The sequence below is a fragment of the Trichosurus vulpecula genome, chromosome 1, assembly GCF_011100635.1.
Source record: "Trichosurus vulpecula isolate mTriVul1 chromosome 1, mTriVul1.pri, whole genome shotgun sequence".
NCBI lineage: Eukaryota > Metazoa > Chordata > Mammalia > Diprotodontia > Phalangeridae > Trichosurus > Trichosurus vulpecula.
In genome coordinates, this window is record NC_050573.1 from 322,067,767 (window position 1) to 322,073,197 (window position 5,431).

Here is a 5,431-nt window from a genome sequence, read left to right on the forward strand (position 1 = left end):
AGTATGCACAACATAATCTCTTTGGATACAGAATACATTTTTGTAACTTTTATAAACTTATTATTTGTTATGAATTTTAAATGTATCAGTCAAGAAACTGTGAGCTGCTAACACCATTATCTTAATTCTATTTCAGTCTATAAACATGAGATGTTATTTCCATTTTTAACTTGCTGCTTGCATCAGCTTTGTGCAAGAACATCTGGCAACTAGTTTGTTATGCACTTTTTCTTCCACATTTTATCTGTTTCTCTTTCAATTGATAAGTCAAGTCTTTTGTTTTTAATAGAGAAGAGTTTCAAGGGATTTATCATCCATTAATTTTTAGAAAATAATTGACTTCTCTACTACACTGCTGGCCTCTATTTTTATGATTGTTTGAATAGATGAAAAGTAATTAGAAATTGTTTGTCAGACCAGGTCTTGAAAAAAAAAAAAAGAATAAAACTTGTTAGGGTTTTAACCCCCATGAATGAGTTAGTCAATTAAACTCAACAAAAATTTATTTAAAAAATACTTTGTTGGAGGGATGGCATGGAAGTAGCAACAGAAGCCATATTCAGCTGGTTCGAAAGAGGTACCTCAGGGACACTTAACCATTTATATAATCTCCTTTAAGTTTGATCCTCCACATTTCCAAAAATATGTACAGGAGTGTAAACAGTTTAACTTTATTGAGTCCCAGGAGCCAAGATGTTGAAGTAAAGTCTTCCCAATATTCTCTGTAAAAAAACTTTAAAAGAACACCTCAAAATCAAATTTTGGAGCAGCAAAATGAACAAAAGATCACAGAGAGATATTTTTCTAGCTTAAGACAATGGAGGAGATCAACAGGAAAGGTATCTAAAACTGGTGTGGGGACAGGCCCTGAGCAACCAGCTGTAAATGTTGGAGCAGGCTGCAACAATAGCAGAAGCAGTAGCTTTGTGAGTTCTCAACTCAGAGATTTATGACTGGTCAGAAAGACATTACAGGGAAACTTTTCCTGGCACCAAGGCTCAGTGGGTATTGATTGGCAACTCTATTATCCATACACATTTCTGGGTCATGGTTCCAAGGCAGAGAGGAGTGTTTGTGACTGGTCACAATGGAGCAGGGCCCCAGTCCAAATTTCCAAGTCCAAAAAGAGTGCAAGCACTTGTAGCTGCAAAAAAGCAAGAGGAGCACTAGCACTTGCAGCTTCTGGGGACCAGGGAGCCTTCCTGGGTAAAGATCAGAGTACAGACCAAGAGAGCAGTGACTACACCTCTCCCAGGAAAACACCACTTTGAAAACACTGAAAATGTGCAGTCCCTTCCCCCCCCAAGAATTAATGCTAAAAACAACAGTATAAAAAGCCTGAAGCTCAGGACAGTTCCTTATCCCCAGATCAGCAGAGTCTAACTTAAAGATAAAGTGCAAAGTCAAGAAAAAGGTAGGAAAATAAGCAAAATCATAAAAAGGACTTGACCATCAAAAGCTATCTTTGGCAAGGGAGACAAGACATAAAAGATGATTAAAAAATCTACAAGCAAAGGTGGAATTAAAGATCCTAATTTGTTACAAGGACCACAAGAATTCCTAGAAAAGTAAATGAAAGAGATAAGAATGGTGAGGAAAAATTCAAAAAGAAATGAGAATGATGATACAAAATTATGAAAAGAGGATTAACAACTTGTTAAAAGAGGGACAAAAATATACCGAAGAAAATAACACCTTAAAAAACAGAATTGGCCTAATGGTAAAAGAGGCACAAAAAATCATTGAAGAACAGAACTCCCTTAAAAGTACAATTGACCAAATAGAAAAAGAGGTACAAAATCTTACTGAAAAAATATTCATAAAAATTAGAATTGAGCAAGTAGAAGCTAATAGAAACAGTAAAACAAAGTCAAAAGAATGAAAAAAATAGAAAAATGTGAAGTATAAATTGGAAACCCCACTGACCTGGAAATACATCATAGATAGATATAATAAGAATTATTGGATTACCTGAAAGCTGAGACAGGGAGAGAGAGAGAGAGAGAGAGAGAGAGAGAGAGAGAGAGAGAGAGAGAGAATAAAAAAAAAACAGCAGCAAATAGGAGGGAAGGATATACAGTTAGTAACCAACTATGAACTGGAATGGAATGAGCTAACACATAAAATAGAAGCAGGTAGCAAAATGGCTTTGAAAGCAGAATCCAATGATATGTTCCACATAAGAGATCTATGTGAAGCATAAAGACACACAGAAAGTTAAGTAAAGGGCTGGAGCAGAATTTATTATGCTTCAAATGAAGTAAAAAAGGCATGAATAACAATCTTGACTTCAGACAAAGCAAAAATAAAAATAGACATAATTAAAAGAGATAATTAGGAAAACTACATTTTGCTAAAAATTACCATAGATAATGAATTAATATAAAAATACATCAAATTTCTCTGGGAAAGGCCTGATGTATCAAATATATAGTGAACCGAGTAAAATTTATAAAGTAAGAGCCATTCCTCCATTGATAGCCAAAAGTCATTCACAATTTTCAGAAGAAGAAATCAAAGCTATCTATAGTCATTTACAAAGTGTTCTGAATTACTATTGATTAGAGAAAGGAAAGTAAAAACAACTTTGAGGTACTGCCTCATACCTATTAGAAATGATAAATCCTTGATTGGATGATTGAAAATAAATATATTAATGAACTACTGATGTGCTAGTGACCTAGTCCAACCATTCTGGAGAACAATCGTTGAACTATGCCCAAAGGGCTATAAAGTTGTAAATATTTTCTGATTCAATAATACCACTACTAGCTTTTCTACCCCAAAGAGGTCAAAGAAAAAGGAAAAAAAATAATTATGTATACAAAATATTTTTAGCAGCTTTTGTGTTTTATCAGAAAATTCAATTTAATAAATCATTTATGACAAAAGTTCTGCTGTCTTAGCTAACTTGGATGTGCTGTCATCAAGAGGAGTTTCACTTGAGGTTCCCAGTTCTCCATTTTCATGTCCATCAATTACTGGCTTCTTATTAAAGTCTTGTGACAGTTTTTTTTGTCCCCATTTGCTCTTTTCTGATAAACATTAGGATTTCCACTTACCTCTAGTTCATTAAGATACAAACCATAATGGTGTCCACTCTCATCTTCATACTCCATGTTTTCATCATCAGAATGTACCTCAAGAGCAACATAAATTACTTGAAACTCAATCTCTCCTCTTTTCTGGGAAAGAATAGCTACAGCTTCTTTATGCTTATCATCTCTCAGGTTAACTCCATTGCTTGCCAAAATGGCATCTCCAACATGTAGCCCTCCACAAGAAGCAGCAAGTTGTTCAGGATGGATTTCAGAGATGGGAATTCAAACACCATGTCCCTTTCCACCTGTAAATGAAATGCCAAGTCCTTCAGGATCCTTAAGGAGAGGAACTTTTCTCATTTGAACAATATCTTGACTTTTATTTAAAGAATCCTGATCATGTCCTGGCAGTGCTTGCATTGGTCTTTTCAGGTCATTACATCCTCTGCAGGCTCTAATAACTGTTTTGTGATAATGCAGATAGATTTCAGCTTCTAATTGGTTCCAAAGTTTATAATGAGCAATCCCCATCATATCTTGACCCAGTGAATGGATCTACTGGATTTATCCTGCAAATTTTTATCCAAGTACTTGGCTGCCAGTCTTGCCCCATGAACCTCTCTGCCTGAAGACCTGCTATGTGTCTACCATATGTGTCTACCATTCATCTTTCTTAATACCTTCATTTCAGCTTCAAGTTGAGCTTCTTTCATTTTTTTTCTTTTTTTGTTTACTACAAGTTCTCTCTCCAATTTCGTCTAAATGGCACCAGAGTCGACATTCTGGTCAGTTTTGGCATGCAGCTGAAGCTGAACAGAGTGCAGTTGTAAGAGTTGAACGTGAATTTCTTTTTCTAGTACTGCTTTTTCAGCCTGGGTCTCTGTCAGTTCAGATTTTAGATCCACCAACTGTGTCTTAAGCTTGTGATTAATCTGGGGCCTGGTCTGTGCTTTGTAGCAGATTTGAGGGAAGCAGGAGCTCAGGTTGGTCATCTGGTGTCCTTCCTAAGTGATGCCCACCTAGTCCTGGTAGATTTTGCTCACAATCAAGTCCATGTCAAGGAAGACCTTGCCAAATTCTTTCTCAAGCACCTCTAGCCACAAGAACATTGATATCCCCCTGGGGGTACACCTGAGGCACAGGAGGCACCGCTGGAAAGCCCACGGGCCCATTGAGCACCCGCTGCAGGCAGACATGGCACTGCTGAGGGCCTCCCCCATCACCTCTCCCATTGACCCCCACTATCTGCTAGTGGGAGGGGAACTGCTCTGACCTGGCCAAGCATGCAGTAGCAATTCTTTTTATGGTGGAGAAGACCTGGAATTGAGGGAATGATCATCAATTGGATAATGGCTGAACAAGTAGCACATTATTGCATTGGGGTACTATTGTGCTGTCAGCAATGACAAGGGTGGTGGTGTTGAGGGGGGAATGGCAAGAACCCTATGAGCTAATGCAATGTGAATTTAGAAAAACTGAGTAATCACTATGCATCATAACAGCAATATTGCAAAAATGATCTACTGTGACTTAGCTGTTCTGATCAATACAATGACCAGAGATGATTCAGGAGGCTCCTGGTGAAAAAAAAAATGCTATGATGAACTCTGAGTGCAAACTGAATTCTCTCTTTCTCTTTCTCTCTCTCTCTCTCTCTCTCTCTCTCTCTCTCTCTCTCTTTCTCTCTCTCTCTCACCTAAATGGCACCAGAGTCAACCCTCTGGCCAGTTTTGGCATGCAGCTGAAGCTCTCTCTCTCTCTCTGCCTTTTTGTGATATGGTTAATATGGGAACACATTTCACATAATTTGACATGTATAATAGATATAGTGTTTGCCTTCTCAGTGGGTGGGAGAGGAGTGGAAAGAAGGGAGAGGACCTGGAACTCAAAATTGAAAAAGTAAAGAATGTTAAAATAAATGAATAATAGATTAAAAATACAATGTATTTTATTTAGATTATGGACTATTATAATTTTTTAATCATGTAGGGTAGACTTGGAACCAATGTGCAGAAATTATGGGGAGGTAGAATCAGTTTATTTTAAGGAAAAATTTTAAAATAATTAGTTTTTTTTTTCAAAAATAGAAATAACTACCTCAGAAAGCAGTAAATTCCCAGTTACTCTAAATCTGTAAGCAAAGGCTGAAAGACCCCTTTAGCAGCGGTGGTGTTATAGATGGAATTCTTCATTTAGGAAGGGCTTGATCTTCATGTCTTCTGAATTTCTGGCACTTATATACAATGATAAATTTCCATTGCCTTAAAATCCTTAAGTGTCAGCTATAAATTCAAAGTATCAGAAAATGATGCTTTCCCTCACCCCTTTCCTTAAAAGATCATCTTAACTTATTTATTAGTACATCCATAGGAACATTCATTTTAACTAAT

At 36.8% G+C, this 5,431-nt stretch overlaps 1 pseudogene; it reads right to left on the reverse strand.

The window, feature by feature from the left end:
* Positions 1–2,880: 2,880 nt before the first annotated feature.
* Positions 2,881–4,237, reverse strand: LOC118839871 (annotated as a pseudogene).
* Between the last annotated feature and the right edge of the window lie 1,194 nt (positions 4,238–5,431).